Here is an 18,335-nt window from a genome sequence, read left to right as displayed (position 1 = left end):
CTTGTGTTTTTAAACTATACACTACTTGTAGATCTTTAAAAACTAAAATAATCTAGATGATCAGAACTGTACCTTATATTATGTTTTATAAGACTGTTCAAATAGAAGCCCTAACAAATAAGACAGTAAGAAAACAGGGACATGCCCTCTAGTCCAACAGTTAATCAAGTGCAGTGAGTCCTAGACAGAATTACCCTTGGTGCCATTACCAACACTCTCAGTGATAGGACGCCATCGAGGCAGGCTAACACTACAACTTCTGGCCACCAGAGAATCCTCACATGAACCTTCCCATGACTGTGCCACAAGCTGACATTTCTCAAACACCCTTCATTTTTCTCAGGAAAGGGCACACATCCTGTATTCTTTCCTCCTTTCCAAAATATTCTTAGCGCCAGCATCATTCCGATTTCTGGAATGACACCTGCACTAAGCAGCTGATCTCCTCTTTGACCGCCTCCAGTGGAACTCCTCTCATCACTCAGATTCTCCTTCTCTTCTCTCTGCCGCACCGTTCTGCTGTTCTGCTCTTCTGTTCATCTCCTCATCTGCTTGTGGGGCCTGGGGTTTAGGGTTTATATGGGTACAGGAAAGGGGGGCTTGGCAGGCCAAAAGGCAACTTTAGGGTGCAAAAACAGGCACACCTGTTCCAATTGAGTGTTGTGGGGTTTCCAGGCTAGATCTAATAATGACAGCCAGCTAACTGATCAAAATAAAGTGCTAACCTGGTAACAGGTAAAGAATATTCCTCCAGGAATATTCTCATTTTAAATTAGGGAATCCAGATTTTATCTTAATCTAATGGAATGAATTCCAACAGTGAAAATTACAAGCAACTGAAAAGTGAAGTAGTAATTTGAGGACAAGAACTACCTTTGTTCCCTCTAATCATGCAAGTAAGTAGCTTCCTATACATCTACTCTAATGCTGTATATATACTGCCCACTATAGTACTGATACTAACAAAACCCTATTTAAAACCTTCAGCTTCTCACCTTTAAATATTTACTTCACTTTAAATATTCACTTCACCTTTAAATATTCACTTGAGTATTTAAATATGCAGATTATTTTTCTATAGGGCAAAAAGGACAACTGAGCCAACCATTCACTAGACATGAGCTCCCACATAAAAAGCCACATACTTACTTTATGAGAACTATCCCTATAAAATCCCACTGTACTCCATACACCTTGTCCTTTACCACCTCTTCTGTAGAAAGAACAAAGAACCAAGGAAAAATAACGGTAGTCCCAAGCCTGCTTATTCTGAGGCACTGACTAGTCCTCTGCACCCATCTCCTTCTCTAATATGTGAGAAATGAACTCTATCAGTGTTTCTCAAAATGTTCCTACTACAACAGGATTACCTGGAGTCCTTATTAAGAAAGCAGATTCCAGGCCGGGCGCGGTGGCTCACGCCTGCAATCCCAGCACTTTGGGACGCCGAGGCGGGTGGATCACGAGGTCAAGAGATCGAGACCATCCTGGTCAACATGGTGAAACCCCGTCTCTACTAAAAATACAAAAAATTAGCTGGGCACGGTGGCGCATGCCTGTAATCCCAGCTACTCGGGAGGCTGAGGCAGGAGAATTGCCTGAACCCAGGAGGCGGAGGTTGCGGTGAGCCAAGATCGTGCCATTGCACTCCAGCCTGGGTAGCAAGAGCGAAACTCCGTCTCAAAAAAAAAAAAAAAGAAAGAAAGAAAGAAAGAAAGCAGATTCCAGAGCATCACTCCAAACCTACAGAAAGAGAGGCATCTGAGCTAAGGAATCTCTTAACTTTTGACAAGTTCTCCAGAAGACACTGTTTGGGAACCACTAGTTTTCCCAAGTCCCTACTAGATCTAATAATATAGTTAAAAGGAATCTTAGATATTTCTCTGGCTTCGCACCCCCAGGAATTAAAGAGAGATTAAATATCTCTGCTATCATCCTTCTTGCAGTGTTCAGTGACTCAAATCTTTATGAAATCCTGACAACATGCAAGTGTTATCACAGCATTGTTTGCTGAGGATATGAGAGGAAGACACACAGTATGGTCCAGTTAACTATTAACACTAAATGCAAAAGCTTAGGTTAAAATATTATTTGTATGATGCAATCACAGCAATCAAGAACCATGTTTCTATCAGAAAATAAAGTGTCAGTAAAATAACTGTTATTAGTCCTAAAATCCCCTCACTATTAATAGTTACATTTTTCTAATCTGACCATATATGTATATTTTGCATAAGTAATTGTCTATTTGAATTTGCATAACACAGTTTAAGAGATTAATGATCAAATACAGAAAATAAACTTATTTATTAGAGCAATCCATTGTCTTTTCAAAGTTTATTTCTGGGAGTTTCTCTCAAAACATTTGAAAGTGTGACAGGCAACATGTAATCATCCCCCATTCTCCCCTTCTTTCAGTAGACACAAATTTTCAGCCAAATAGCCACCTATCAAAGACCACATATCCCAGACTCCTTTGCATCTAAACATGACCACATGACTAAGTTCTGGCCAACAGGGTATGAACAAAAGACATGTATGCAACTTCCAGTCTGTCTTTAAAGGGATGGAATGTGCCTTCCCAAAATCCTATTCCTGGACCGTGGATGTAGCAGGAAGCTGCCTTGTACTGTGAAGAAAATGGTATCTCCTTAAGCACAAGAAAGCGACAAGACAGAAGGAACCAAGATCCCTCATATCATGGTGCCACCGTATCAGCCTTAGATAAGTTATACTGTTGTTTTATGAAGGAAAAATAAATTTCTCGTTAAAGCCACCGTAATCAGAAACAGGCCCATCTACATTCTAACTAGTACATATAAGAAAGCTTAAATTTATCGTAACTATTAAATAGCAGCTACCAACCAACTCAGCAAAGCTAAAACCAACTCAGCAAAGCTAAAACTCTAATTATAAATTCTTACTTTACGTCACAATAAAGCTTCCTACTGGATAACCCCACTACTGAGACTATTGCTACTGTGCCATTTTATATTTACATGGCATTTTACACTTTTACAAAGCATTTCAGTATAGTGTCTCATTTCATACTCTCAAAATCCTGGGCAAGGCAGCCAGTGCTACCTATACCTGACATATAGGATATTGAAGCAAGGAGAAGCTATTGTGCCCAAGACAACATGGCTAAGGAGTGGTAGTCAGGAAGGACTCCGCACACAGGTTCCGCATTCCATCGTTCCATTAATCTAAACTCCCTATGTATCAGGCACTGGAGTTATAGCCATCATCAAGAAAGCCTTACTCCTGTCCAAATGGACTTTAAAATCTGAGAGGGAGAAGCTGAAATTAAATGAACAATTACATATATGAATATATACGAATAACTGTATTTGCAGTAAGAGTTGCCAAAGAAAAACAGATGGTCCTGCTTGGCCAAAAAAAGAATGTATGGCCAAAAAAGCTACCTGGACTAGGGTTTGGGGTAGGTCTCCCTGAAGAAAATCTTTATGCTAGGATCACAGAATGAGTATGAATGCAGATGAGGAGAGGAAAAGTGGGAGAAAGAAATCCATGAAGAAACGTACATGCATTATCTCAATTTTCACAAGATTCCTATGCTAATTACTATCAACCTCATCTTACAGATGAAGAAACTGATGTCTGGTGAAATCACTGTGTCTAAAGTCACACGGCCAACAGAACCTGTTGAGACTCAGATCAGCCAGACTGGAGACTGTTCACAGTTTCACGGGCAAGAGATCTTTCCACAGTATCATGCTGCCTCAACTGCTGTCTGTAACTAAATAGCAAGCAGACAGATGTCACAATTCAAGTTTTTTTTTCTTTTGAAACAGGGTTTCACCATGTTGCCCAGGCTGATCTCGAACTTCTGACCTCAAGTGATTCGCCCACCTAGGCCTCCCAAAGTGCTAGGATTACAGGTGTGAGCCACCACACCTGGCCTCAAGCATCTTTTTACCCGAATACATGGGTGCCGAGAGGCAAGCCTTAACCATACATGTCCATAACATTTTATGGACATGTGAAAGCTTTTTTGAAAAACCTGGAAGAGAAGATGCATAGCTCTGGTAGAAGAACCAACTGCCAAGATGCCACAATGGCTCTATATTATCGAATAATATAGGTAATGATAATACAGAAAAGATTTTTGTGAAAGCTTTTTAAAAATTAAAAAATCAAATCTTGTCATTGGAAATTTTATACACTCAGAAAAATTAGGGGGTTATTTAATGAACAGGGATTATTTAAAACAGAGTTGATGCTGAAAGCCAGTTTCATTCCATGTTAAACCATTTCAGTGGGCCCCCTCTAAAAATCAATTAAAACAAATTTTTCTAACATGGGGAGATAAAACAACAATAGTCACTAACAAGAACAAAGACACATTTTAAGCTATTACTCACTGTATATCAGATATGAGCATGTGCCCCAAAACAAAGTGTGTGTGCGTGTGTGTATATATATATGTATGTAATTTGTCAAAACTTAGTTTTAACAGCAATACCATCTTTTAAAGATCACCTTCTAGAAGAAAAGAGACATAGCTCTGGTAGAAGAATCAATTGCCAAGACACCAAAATGGTTCTACATTAGCAAACATATGCCCAGGAGGAACCACACCATTTTAGGTGTTCAATGTAAGGTATTATCTCCAATAAACAATTCTCACTCATTTTAGTACTCTGGAAGTAAGATTTCAAAGCAAACGCTTAACTTTTTAAATACCTAGATGGCGTCTACAGTGCAATATTTCCACATCATTTTGTTTTCACATACAAAAAAAAAAAAAAAAAATCAAACTAAGGCTGCTTGCAGCCAGTAGATTAAGAAGTAAGATCTGTCTTCAATTACCCAATATGAACCTTCAATTATTATTACAGTCACATGAAGTCTACATTTCACTTTCAAACACCCCTATGGTAAACATTACAACTCCAGTTTAACATTGTAGCACTGACATAAAGCAAGATTTCAAAAGCTGTCTTCATTTGGGAGCAACTGAGAAGAAATTTTAGGTAATTTAATAAAATTTGCTGATTTTTCCAAGTAATTAAACACAAATTTTAACTCTCCAAACTTTTTAATCCAAAGTTGAGCTAGCTTTGGATTATAAATTACCACAACTTCTCCAGCCATCAGAAAATTGCCCAACAGTCAAGAAAACATCTGGTAAAAAGTATTTTAAAAGGCAAAACCACCATATATATACATAAGGTGCTATTTTACTAGTCACACACTCACTTTCACAGGGCAAACTGTTAGTATCAAGTTTCAGGAAACACATACAATAGTTTCAAGTAATATTTTTACTCCTAAATCTAAAATAGACAAACATAAATGGAGGTAAAATCACAGAAATACACTCAACAGAGAGTAAACATTCTTAGTTCAGCTTAAATAACTGCTTATGAATACTACAAAATAAGACTAACACAACTTTGGGGATGAAGCGCTAAGTTCTTGATAAAGACTTTCTGGAAGTTTTTGAGTTTTGCTGGGTTGAGATAAGCTTCTTCTTGCGGCGGGGAGTAAAACTGTTTCCTATGTATGTATAGGAAATGTGAAAGCCCTCTGAAATACAAGGAAGGCTAATGCCAAAGCAAAGACAAACTGGCACACACCTAATCACAAGTACCAAGAAAGTCACAAGTGAAGTCCAATCTTCTACTAGTCTGTGTTTAATGGCATATATAAGGCAATTCCCTTCTCGCCTACAATAGTTAACTCTATCCACACTTTCTTCTCATAACTAGATACTTGTCAACCATAAACAGGCACACAAAAACACCTCGGGGCAGTCTAAATTTCGAAACTATTTCTTTAAAAAAAAAAAATGGTTTTCAAGTGAAAACCAAGACTGAATCCAAATTAACACTTTATTTGTGTAGTTACAAAACAAAATGCGTGCCAAAGGTCACTGTCTTATCATGTTTATAACAAAGTATCCTGAATTTTCCTTTTGCAGATAAATATTCATAGCACTATAAAAATCCAATGTAAATTGCTTAAATACATTGTTGCAGTTACCTAGGCCTCTCCATCCCCGTATCTTTAGTCATAAACATTAACTCTCCTTAACAGTAACTCTCGTAAATAACACTAAGGAGCAAACATCAGACAATATTTTAGAGGGGAAAAAAATTTTTTAACAAATGGTCGTTTTTACTATCCACATTCTCTAACAAGACACTGCGCTAATATGGAACGTTTTCGATTATCGTTAGTGCCTCTAAAAACCTGGACTTAATAGTTTTTAAATCTCTTGCACAAAATAATGTACTTGTTAAGTTTCTAACAGGTCCCACCAAAATATCTTTAAAAGGTTTAAGAGATAATCTTATGCTTAGATCTCAAATTTCTAACAATAGCAAAGATCTCACTAGATCACTTAGTCCATTTCCCACCCCTACCAATCATTACCATTCATTCAAGTCTATTCCTTCAAACCTTTTTTCAACACTCACCAGGTAAAAACGAGTGTGCCCTCATGGTGCAAATACAAGGGGAGACTCTTCCTCCTATAATAATCTCTGAACGTCTGCCTCTCTTGAGGTAAAAACAAACTTTTTACACCTAGTCTTACAAGAAAACTGTGTGTAGGCATTGACAGGAATCCTTAACTTTCTGGCATGGTTTTAAATCGAAATAAATTTGGACAGCTACCATAAACACCACTGCTATGCCAGGGAAAATCCTGCACTGGGATACCTGAAGTACACGTTAAAAAAAAAAAAACTACAATCAAGTAAGCTTTTTTCATAACCAGTTTCTTTGAAAAGATCTTCTGTAGTTTAAAACCTTAGCACACGAAACTTCAGTTCTAGCCTCACATTTTTAAAAGTCTACTTGAAAACAATATTCTCTTAAAGTAACTCAACATATAAGAAATTTAAGAAAACAAAAGCTAAAGGTAATTCCACTGAATTACTAAAACACTCCAAAATCAAAGTGTTAATATTCATTAACATTTGGACACTAAAGGGGTCACAGAGGAACCCTCAAGCATTCACAGAATAAAATAACTAAACATAACTACATGAAACTTTCTTATGACTCATCAATACTCAGAAGATTACTATAATCAAAATTAAGTGTGAAGTACAAAACACACCAAGGAATATTTTTAATTCCTTTCTTTCAAAAATTGACTACATTGTTTTCTTGGAGTGGGGGGAAGAACTGAAAAGTTTCAGTAAGAGGGTTCACTACCACTACCTTACTTTTCCATGACAAAAACCGTACGGGGATACAATCTCTAGGTTACAATCCTGAGTCATTACACACGAATCACTTCAAAATTTGCCAGTATTTCTAAAAATGAGTTACACCCTAGTGGTTTACGAGTCCAGACTGGCTCAGCCTCCTGGCTCCCGGATCCCAGCTGTATGACCTTAGACCAGTCAGTGCCCTTCTCCAGGCTCAGTCTCCTCATCTGTAGAATGGGAACAGTTCCTACTGGTTGGGCAAGCTCATCAATACACTGAAAATCCTGAGAACAGCATCTGGCACTCTTCCTCACAATCTTTAACTGGGTGTGAAAACAATGTTCTAAGGGTATTTTCTGACAATTTGAGTGGAATTCAAGAACCAAATGGTGCCGGCATTCATGCGCTGCGCATAAATTACAGGATTCGTGTCACCTAGGGTTGGGAGAAAGGCACAGGCAAAAAGCCGGAGTCACTGACTCACTATTTTTACCATTTTTAACTATTTCAGATTAGGGAGGAGCCTTTCGCCAAGTGCTGAGCTACTCAGCAGCTTTGGTGGCTCCGAAGCGAGAGTGGGTTTGTGCCTATAAATAGACTAGTGAAGTTTTGTGGTGATACACAGGTATCCATCCTAATTCACCTCTCCTCAGCCACCAACTCCCCAAGCTGCCGGGCAGGTGATCCCTCCACCCCGAGCCGCCGGGGACACTCGCGCTCCCCGCCCAACTTCGGAGGCCGGCAAGTGCCCCTCGCTCCGGCGCGGACCCCCAGGGCCGCCGAAGCAGCGGCTCCCGACCTTCGCCGGCGCCCGGCCCGGCCCGGCCCCGCCGTCCTCGCCCACCCAGCAGCCGGCCCCATTTTCTTAACCCGTGCATTGTCCTTGCGAAGCACCCCGACGGTTCCCACACTGGTGGGGACCGAGAGGAGGGACGAGGGAGGAGCTGGGGGAAGAGGATGAGGAGGAAGAGGAGGAGGAGGAGGAGGAAGACAACCTCCACCCCTTCGCTCGGGCGGCCAGAGAAGATCTGGCGCTGTCTGCGGCCCCCCAGGTCCCGGCTCCCCAGAGGCCGCGGCCCCCGCTCCCACCCTCCGCAACTTTCCCTCCGCTCGCGCCCGCCGCTCCTCCGGGACCGGGCCTGCGGCTCCCTCCCTCGGCGGCCAGCCCCGGGCCCGCGGCGCCTCCTTCTAAAATGGCAGGTCCCTCCCTCCGCCCGGCCGGACTCGGCGCGGGCCCGGCTGCGGGCACCCGGGGAAGCCACGCGCCGGGCCGGGCGGGGCCGCGGCCGGGCCGGACACTCACCGGGACGATGGCGGGGCGCTCGCGCCGCTTCCTCCGGTGAGTCTCAGCCTTGGGCTCCCGCGCCGCGCTCCCGCTCCCGCCGCGGCCTCCGCAGCCAGCGCCGCCCCGGCCGCCTCTCTCCGCCCCCGGCGCTCCGGCTTCTGGCCGCGCCGCAGCCTGCTCAGTCTCTCCCCGGCTCGCGGTTCCAGCGGCGCCCGGGGCCGGGGAGGCGACAGCCCCCTCCCCGGCAAATACCGCAGTCCCCGGGCCCCGAGTCCCGGCGGCGGGGCCGCGCGGCCCGGCCCGGCGTGGAGGGCGGTGGCGACGAGGCCGGGCGCTGAACGGCGGCTGCTGCAGGCGGCTTCTTCCCGAAGAGGATTTTGTAAATCTCACAAAATGGCGCGCGCTCCGAACCTGCGCAGCGAGAAGCGCCGGGGCCCGGGCGGCGGCGGCGGCGGCTCCTCCGCCAGGAGAGCCCGAACCGCCCGCCCCCGAGTCCCCGCACAGACAGACAGACACTCGCACACACCCGCACACCCGCGCGCACACTCGCCCTCGCACACGCTCCCTTGCACACACACTCGCACTCACACCGGTCCCGCCCGCTCGCCGGCGGCGGCAGCGGCACCAACAGCAGCAGCAGGAACAGCAGCAGCAGAAGCGGCGGCGGCGGCGCCCGCACCCCCCGCTCCGGGTGTCCGCTCCCTGAGCCCGACCTGGGCCGCGATCAGCAGCAGCGACGGCAGCAGTCTCCCCGGATACCCCCGCCGCGGTTGCCGCCGCCACCCCCGCCTCACTCCAATGGGGCTTTTTATTATTATTCGGGCGGGAAGCGAAAGGGTTTAAAAAAAAACCAACCAACAAAATGGCGACGGACCGACCCGGTCGCTATAGCAACTGTCAATCAAAACGCAAAACCCCGGCTGACGTGCTGACGTCCTTCTCCCGCCCCCCGGCCCCGAGCCGGCGGGCGGGGCCTGTTGCTCGGGTAACGGCAGATTCCGTTCCCTCCTTTCCGTCTCCCCCTCCGTCCCCAGCCAACCACCCAACCCCCCTCAGGTCACGTGAAGGATAAATTCGGAGTTCGGGCCCGCTACGAGTGTCAGAGGAGGGCGCGTGATTCGCCCGGGGGAGGGGAAAGGAGGGGGACGGCTGGGCCGAGGGAGGGAAGGGGCAGAGGAAAGTGGGGGAGGCGGCGGCCTGGCCTGTGCGCGAGCGCCCGCCGCCTCCCGGCCGCCTCGCCTCGCCCCGCCCCGCGCCCGCCGCGCCCGTCGCGCCCGCGCCGACTGCGGCCCGGGGAGCGCGCGCGGCGTCCCGCGCCGCCGCCCCCGCAGCCCCAGAACTCCGCGCTTCCGCGCCGGCGCCCGCAGCCCCGCCTGTGCCGGTCGCGGGGGGAGGGGGGCGCGCGGCCCCGGGCGGGGGAGGGGTCGGGAAGCCGCGGCCTTCGGGCGGGGACCTGGGAAGCCCACCCCGCTCGCCAGTGCCTGGAGGGCTCTCACCGCGGTCCGGGCGCGGCGCTCGCCTCGCTCCCGGGGGAGCGCGCTGTCCGCGGCTGTCCGCGCGTGGAGCCGGTTCTTCGAAGGGCTCGTGGGTCCTCTCGCCGGAAAAAGCCGGCGGAGGCCGCGGTGGGGGCGGGGAGGAGCCGCCGCCGCGCCCCAGACATCGCAGGAATTCCGGACGCTGCGCCAGCCACGGCGGCCCTGCGCCTGGCACCCGGCTCCGGTCGGGCTGCTCGGGTTTTGTGGCGCCGAAGACCAGCGTTGAGAAATTAGGCTGGAGCCATCATGAAAACTTTTTCAGGCTGTGCACGCTCGCTCGTGTCTGCCCATCTGCTTCCAACCCCTCCCCACCTTTCTGGGTGCAGCCTGCCTGCTCCATCGGAATGCCCCTTAGATGAATCCCCTTGTGCTGTTACTGTGTCCTTGTCGTCCACCTCCGTGGTTTTCTTTTCTATACACCTTCTCGGTTTCCAGAGTCTTAATTTGCCCACTTGTCCTTAACCATCAAAACTCTTAATATCCTGGCTTTCGCTGATTTTTATTCTGTCTACCCCTTCTGCCTGGCTACGTATTGCTGGGTGAGCTCCCGAGGCTTGAAAACCCAAGTATGCTGTGCTGGCTGCTTTGTAATCAGTAGAGAGCCACCAGCTAAAAATTGTGTTTTGTACCAACTCTAATATAATGGTATTTAATAAGTGTGTAACTAAAAACAATGTGTGTATATATATTATTTTACAGCAGAGTCACTAATCGATTGATTTCTAAGCTTAATTTTGCCACCTTGTGATAGTGTTCATAACCCATTTTTTATAAACTTCACAAATGTGGTAGCAACAGATAAAATCTTTGAACAATATTAGGTATAAAAAACTCGGTAAATGCCGCTGTCTATGCTACATTACTCAAAGACACCCGCTTTAAATGACTTCCAACAAAATGTCCTTGCTACAGTTACTAGGACATTGATATACTAAGGTAACCATTCGGATTAGCACAGACTTGGAAAGAAACCTGACTAAACCAAAAATAAATTGGTCAAAAAGTAATCAGGCAAATAGCTTGCTTCGGTCTGATCTCCATGATACCAAAAAGTTGCAGTCACTGGCAAAAATTCTTTCGGATTATTGTTTCAAAATTGTCCTGCTAATGTGATTAAAGTCCACGGTCAACTTAATTGTTCTGAAGAGAGAGGAAGTGGCCCAGAGCGCCCCTTATTCAGAGGAGAGGTTGCTACCTGGTTCCTCCCAAGCTCAAACTTCCACCTATACAACTAACTCCTTCCTCTCTGCTCGCGGGTCTCTCCTTCCTGTCCCCACCCCATTCACCAAGGTTTCGCTTCTATCCGAGCACGTATTTGCAACCTTTAACACTAAGTTAAATTTGAGTCAAATTTGTATCGCTGGTAATGGAAGAAACTTGCATAATCTTCTAGATAAGCTGAACAGAGTATGATAGTGTCTCAAGATATATGTCCTTGTCTTCAGTTCAAATCAACCTAGAAGAGTATCGGAGTGGGGCAGAATCGAGATTATAAACGTGTGGGAATAGAAGGCATTGCTGGTCTTCATATCTAGAAGGCTGCATCCTTCTCCCCCTCGCCCACTATGGCACACATTAGTCAACAAATGTCGTATCCAGGTTGGAATGCTGTAAAATGGTTTTATACAGGCTTCACCTAAAAGTATCCTGTAAATTACAGCTGGCTCCAAACAAGTGATCACATGTAGGCAGGAAGGACTCCGGTACAGATGCCAACTGACCTGGTTCACAGATGAAATCCTTGTCATCTAAGAATCTCCCCATTAGAGTCACTTACAGATGTATTTATTCATAGACTGTTCACCTTGAAAAGCAAAGGCCCTCTGCTCACAGGTAGTGACAGCCTCCACTTATCCAGTGCGTTCTAGAGTATCTCTCATCTTCACAGCAACATGACATCCCCATTGTGTGGATGAGAAAACAAGTCCTGAAGAATAACATGACTTTCTCAAGGCAGTTACCGCTCACCAGTAAGTGGTGAAGCCAGGATTCAAACTCAGGTATGATTGCAAAGCCCATGTGCTTTCCACCACACCAAGATGATTCAAGATTATGTGGTGGTAGAGTCTCTACAGAGATAATCGAGTTGGGTCTCTAGAGTGAACCCTAATCCAAAATGACTGCTGTCCTTATAAAAAGGAGAAGTTTGGACAGAGACAAACATGTACACGGGACAGACAACGTGAAGACACCAGGAGAAGGTGGCCTTCTACAGACCAAGGCGCACCGAAGGCCACCAGAAGCTGGCAAAGAAGCTTGGAACAGGTTCTGTCTCACAGCCATCAGAGGGAACAAACCCTGCTGACACTTTGATTTTGGATTTCTGACCTCCAGAACTACAAGACCATACATTTCTGTTGTTTAAGCCACCAAGTTGGTGGTACTTTGTAGTGGCACTAAAGGAAACGAACACACAGATGCGTGCCAAGGTGGTGGTTTCTTTTGGTTGGCTTCACATCCGTTAGTGGCCACTCTTGGTGTTGCACTATTCTGAGACTAAAAGTCCAGTAGTTGTAATCTCGCTGAGAGTTATGACCCAAATAAATATTCCAAGGACAAACGCACAAACTAACCAGTATTCTTATCGCTGCCCCTCACATCAAGTGAGAAGGTGAACAATTTGCAGTTCCTCCCTGGACAGTGGTGTGGCCTGGCATCTGACACCCCCATGTTCTTACAGACTTCTGGGTAAAGGTCTTCACTCGCTCCCCACCTTGTACGAGCTTTATTGTTTGTTTGTTTGTATTTTAAGACAGAGTCTCACTCTGTCACCCAGGCTGGAGTGCAGGGGCGTGATCTCGGCTCACTGCAACCTCTACCTCCCGGGTTCAAGCAATTCTCCTGCCTCAGCCTCCTGAGTAGCTGGGACTACAGGTGCCCGCCACCACACTTGGCTAATTTTTGTATTTTTAGTAGAGACGAAGTTTCACCATGTGGCTCAGGCTGGTCTCGAACTCCTGACCTCAAGTGATCTGCCCACCTCAGCCTCCTGAAGTGCTGCGATTACAGGTGTGAGCCACCGCGCCTGGCCAAGGAGTTAATTCTTAATACTCTGCACCTGAGGTCCAAAAACAAACTATAAAAGTCATGTATGGTCATTACAGACAATTTTACAATATGGAAAACAATAGAGGTAAGGATTACTCGTAGATATCACCCAGAAAAAGGAAACATATTGGTATTTTCATGTTAGCATATGTCCTTCCAGACTTTCTTAGGGAGACGTGAGCACACTCACCCACATACAACATGGAAGATATGTTTTGTGCCATTTTTACTTACAATTATACTATGAGCACATTTTAGTGTTAATCAACTGAAATTTAGATCATCATTTTAACAGCTACTAGTGTTCCATCAGTTGAATAAGCCATAATTTGTTTAACTGCTCCTCTATTTTTTAAGGAAGCTTATCATTTTTGTTGTTATGAAATATAACGTTGCATAAACATGGCCTACATCCATTGTATACACCTGTCCAATTATTTCCTTCAGATAAAAATACGCGTCCTTAAAAAGCTTTTGATTCATGTTACCAAAATATTCCTCAGAAGTGATTTAACCAATTTGCGCTCCTAAAAGTAATATGTGACGATAGTTTTTCCTATACCCTACCACACTCTCTTATTTTGATTTGCATTTATTTGGCCACTTTGTGACTTTAAAAATATGTTTGTCGTGTGTTTGCACCCTACTTGTGTGTATCTACCTGACGGTTACTTGGGAAGGCAGAGAGAGTTGTTTTGGGTTATTTGATTTTTGTTTTTGTTTTTGTTTTAATTGATTTCTTTTTTGCGATTTTACTGCAAAAAGAAACAGGAAGAAAAAGAAAAGAAAAATGGAAGGCCATGGGCTGCTGTTAGATTGATACATGGATATCACCCCAGTCAATGTATCTGCAGCCATCTTCATTCTCCTAGCCATCTCCCAAGTGGGGCGAACCTTTCTTGCTCTCACTGTCCTTCCTTCTCTTTCTCTTTTTTTTTTTTTTTTTTTTTGAGACGGAGTTTTGATCTTTTTGCCCAGGCTGGACTGCAAATGGTGCCATCTAGGCTCACTGCAACCTCCGCCACCTGGGTTCAAGTGATTCTCCTGCCTCAGCCTCCTAAGTAACTGGGATTACAGGCATGCACCACCACGCCCAGCTAATTTTGTATCTTTAGTAGAGACAGAGTTTCTCCATGTTGGCAAGGCTGATCTCAAACTCCTGACCTCAGGTGATCCACCCGCCTCAGCCTCCCAAAGCGCTGGGATTACAGGCGTCAGCCATGGTGCCTGACCTCCTTCCTCCTTTTAACCAGACACCTGCAAACAAGGACTCTCTCCCAGAATCTTAAGGTTACAAAGTTGTTTATGTTAATATGTGGTTCTCACGGTGCCGTTAAAAAAAGAGAGAGAGAAAAGACAATATTAATTGCCTTCCTTTTCATGTAAACATGTTTACCAATATTATTTTATGAATTGCCATTAACATTTTCTTTTCTTGTGACATTAAAGTAACGCTTAAATCGTAAATATGAAATTATTAAAGTATGTATTCCACAGTTTCAGAATATCTTGAAATTCTATTTTGTGGCCAGGCATGGTGGCTCACTCCTGTACTCCCAGCACTTTGGGAGGCCGAGGTGGCCAGATTACTTTAGGTCAGGAGTTCGAGACCATCCTGGCCAACGTGGTGAAACCCCATCTCTACTTAAAATACAAAAATTAGCTGGGTGTCGTAGCAGGTGCCTGTAGTCCCAGCTACTCCGGAAGCTGAGGCAGGAGAGTCACTTGAACCCAGGAGGCGGAGGTTACAGTGAACCGGGATGGCACCACTACACTCCAGCCTGGGCGACAGAGTAAGACTCATCTTAAAAAAGAAAAAAAAAAGAAATCATATTTTGCAACATCTTGGCAAGACTTGAAAAGAAATCCACTTTTATATATTGATTCCTACTTATATAATATCTTCCTCAAAATTAACAGCTTGAGGAGAATGCCCTAATGAAACTGTGAAAAACAATTAAGTACATGGAATTTAAAATTAGGCAGGGGGCACAGAGTTCTACAGAGATCACCTCCTGCCTTGGTTCATTAGCTCAATAGTTCTTGAAAGTTTTGGCTATTTTCTTGGCTTTTTAATCTAAGTATGTAGTGAACATCATTTAATATTTCTACAGCACTTACGATCTGCACATTTACTGCTACCATTTTCAACATTTTTCCTATTTTTGCTTCAATTCAATGCAAAATATCTTTATAGTTGTTATAGCGTTCGTGCTATTTTACTATGTTGTATTTCCATGCCTGGTTCTAAACTTAAGTGTTTTCAGGGCAAGGATCCTATATTTTCATCTTCGCATCACAAACACCATATCTGGCAGATTATAAATACTGTTCAATTTGGTTTTGTTTGATTAGGGTTGGAGTTTTTTTGTTTGGTTTTTCTGAGACAGGATCTTACTCTGTCGCCCAAACTGGAGTGTAGTACCGCAATCGTGGCTTACCGCAGCCTCGACCTCCTGGGCTCAGGCAATCCTTCCATCTCAGTCTCCTGAGTACCTAGGACAGGTATGCCTCACCATGTCCGGCTAATTTTTGTATTAAAAAAATTTTTTTTGTAGAGACGGGGTCACTATGTTGGCCAGGCTGATTTCAAACTCCTGGCCTTAAGTGATCCTCCCATCTTAGCCCCCTGAAGTGCTGGGATTACAGGTGTGAGCCACTGCGTCCTGCCTGTTTTGTATTCGTGAATGAATGATGAGCTTCTGCGAACTTTTTTTCGCTATCTTCCTCCAACCTATACAAGGCTTCTGACTACCATAAAACTTTAGGGGACACTGTTCAGTGATTTGTATGGAAGTGGAAAATATTTTGTTCTCAAGGTGGATGGAATTTCCCCAGTGCCAAAGGAAAGATTGTTGTAGTCAGCTAAGCTAGAAAGAGAAAGTTCCACTGAAGAGATACATGAATGTTAGTGATTACCATGTAGCTTGCTAACTCTTACAGCAGTGTTTCTCAAACCGAAGCATCCCTGTACAGTTGGCAGCTCACTCAGGTAACACCCAGTTTGAGAAACTATAGATGTAGGCATTCTCATTGAACAGGGGTCTAGACAGGACCTCTGTGTGGCTGAGTCTGCTAATTTCTATATCCCAAATGCACTCTTTGCAGCATAAGGGCAGGGACAGATAGCAAAACATTCATTTATGAAGGACAGCAAACACATCTGTTCATTCCCATCTCCTGATTTGCTTCCAGACTTTTAAAGGCAAAAATCCATTTTTATATTTCCTTTTTAAATAGATAACATAAAAAGCATAAGGAATAAGACAGATGGTTTTGGGAGGGCATCTGGGAAGCACAGTGGCCGTGGCCAGTCACCTCGTGCTCAACAACGGCACCAAGATGCCCATCCTGGGTCTGGGCACCTGGAAGTCCCCTCCAGGCCAGGTGACCGAGGCTGTGAGGTTGATGATCGACACTGGGTATCGCCGCATCAACTGCACCCACGCGTACCGGAATGAGAATGCGTTGGTAGGGGGCGCGCGTGCAGGAGCAGCTCAGGGGACAGGCAGTAAAACTTGAGGAGCTCTGCGTCGCCAGCAAGCTGTGGTGCATGACCCTGGTGAGAGGAGCCTGCCAGAAGACGCTCAGCTCCCTGAAGCTGGACTGCCTGAACCTCCACCTCACCCACTGGCCAAACGGCTTTAAGTCTGGGAAGGGATTTTTCCTGTTGGATGAGTCAGGCAACGTGGGCCCAGTGACACCAACATTGTGGATACATGGGCGGCCATGGAAGAGCTGGTGGATGAAGAGCTAATGAAACCTATTGGCGTCTCCAACTTCAACCATCTAAAGGTCAAGAGGATTTTTTTTTTTTTTTGAGATGAAGTCTCTCTGTCACCCAGGCTGGAGTGCAGTGGCATTATCTTGGCTCACTGCAACCTCCACCTCCCGGGTTCAAGTGATTCTCCTGCCTCAGCCTCCCATGTGTCTGGGACTACAGGCACCCGACACCATGCCTGGGTAACTTTTGTATTTTTAGTAGAAACAGGGTTTCACCGTGTTAGCCAGTCTGGTCTCGGACTCCTGAACTTGTGATCTGCCTGCCTCGGCCTCCCAAAGTACTGGGATTACAGGGGTGAGCCACCACACCCAGCCAAAAAGATCTTAAACAAACCTGGCTTAAAGCATAAGTGCCAGATCCAGTGCCACCCGTACCTAACTCAGGAGAAGTTAATCCGGTATTGCCAGTCCAGAGGCAACGTGGCGACTGCCCATAGCCCCCTTGGCTCTCCCAACTGGCCCTGGGCCAAGCCCGAGGACCTTCCCTCCTGAGGATTCCAGGATGCAGGTGGTTGCAGCCAAGTAAGATAAAACTGCAGCTCAGGCTCTGATCCGGTTCCCCACGCAGAGGAACTTAGTGGTGATCCCCAAGTCTGTGGCACTGGAACACATTGCTGAGAAATTGAAGGTCCTTGACTTTGAATGAGCATCCAGGATCTGACCACCTTAATCTCTATAACAGGAACCGGAAGAGTGTACACCTTGAGCTGTGCCTCCCACAGGGATTACCCCTTCCATGAAGAATTTTGAAGCTGTGTATGTCTGCTCAGCCCCAAGCAACCTACACCTGTTTTTCTTGCCTCATTTTTCTTGCAAATGTAGCATGACCCGTGTCTCTCAGTGGTAGGACAGCAGCCTCTAGATGGACAGTGAAGCTCTGTCTAGCTCAGGTTGGGTCTGAAGAGCGGCAGCAGTAGAGTAGATGTCTGTTCCAGTTTTCTTTGCCCTTCTCAACCTGAATAGCCTTTTCTGATCAAGGAGAATAAAAATCTACCAGGTCAAAATAGTGTCACTAACAGTTGAGTTTTGACTTCTTAAAACTGGTAATCCTTTCAGCAAGACTTCTCTTTGCCTCAAATAAAAAGTGTTTTTGTGAGCTTGAAAAAAATAAATAAATAAAACAAGGGCCGGGCTTAGTGGCTCACACCTGCAATCCCAGCACTTTGGGAGGCCAAGGCGGGCAGATCACCTGGGGTCAGGAGTTCAAGATCAGCCTGACATGGAGAAACCCGGTTTCTACTAAAAAAATACAAAATTAGCCAGGCGTGGTGGCGCATGCCTGTAATCCCAGCTACTCGAGAGGCTAAGGCAGGAGAATTGTCTGAACCCAGGAGGCGGAGGTTGCGGTGAGCCGAGATCATGCCATTGCACTCCAGCCTGGGAAACAAGAACAAAACTCCATCTCAAAAAAAAAAAAAAAAAAAGAATAAAACAAAAGGACTTACTAACCGTATTTTTCATATAGTAACTGTTTATATTCTTTTTCTTTATTTTTTT

General features: G+C 45.5%; 1 protein-coding gene and 1 pseudogene across 3 annotated transcripts in view; one reads left to right on the top strand and one right to left on the bottom strand.

Moving 5' to 3' along the window:
- Window positions 1–8,565, bottom strand: part of DYRK1A (dual specificity tyrosine phosphorylation regulated kinase 1A) — a 146,141-nt gene extending 137,576 nt beyond the window's left edge. For 2 of the 3 annotated variants that reach the window (XM_021669480.2, XM_021669482.2), the window contains exon 1: window positions 8,491–8,565. The gene's annotated coding sequence lies outside the window, so the exon portion shown is untranslated. Of the gene's footprint in view, window positions 1–6,446; window positions 6,925–8,490 lie in introns of those variants that run through there. The other variant, XM_064380147.1, reaches the window with a different exon arrangement.
- A 7,734-nt stretch (window positions 8,566–16,299) lies between these two features.
- Window positions 16,300–17,588, top strand: LOC105713679 (aldo-keto reductase family 1 member B1-like; annotated as a pseudogene).
- Window positions 17,589–18,335: the final 747 nt, after the last annotated feature.

This window comes from Aotus nancymaae, unplaced genomic scaffold (assembly GCF_030222135.1).
Source record: "Aotus nancymaae isolate 86718 unplaced genomic scaffold, 86718_ANA_hifiasm-v0.15.2.pri h1tg000022l_1, whole genome shotgun sequence".
NCBI lineage: Eukaryota > Metazoa > Chordata > Mammalia > Primates > Aotidae > Aotus > Aotus nancymaae.
Note: the sequence above shows the minus strand (reverse complement) of the source record. Positions and strands in the feature narration are given on the sequence as shown.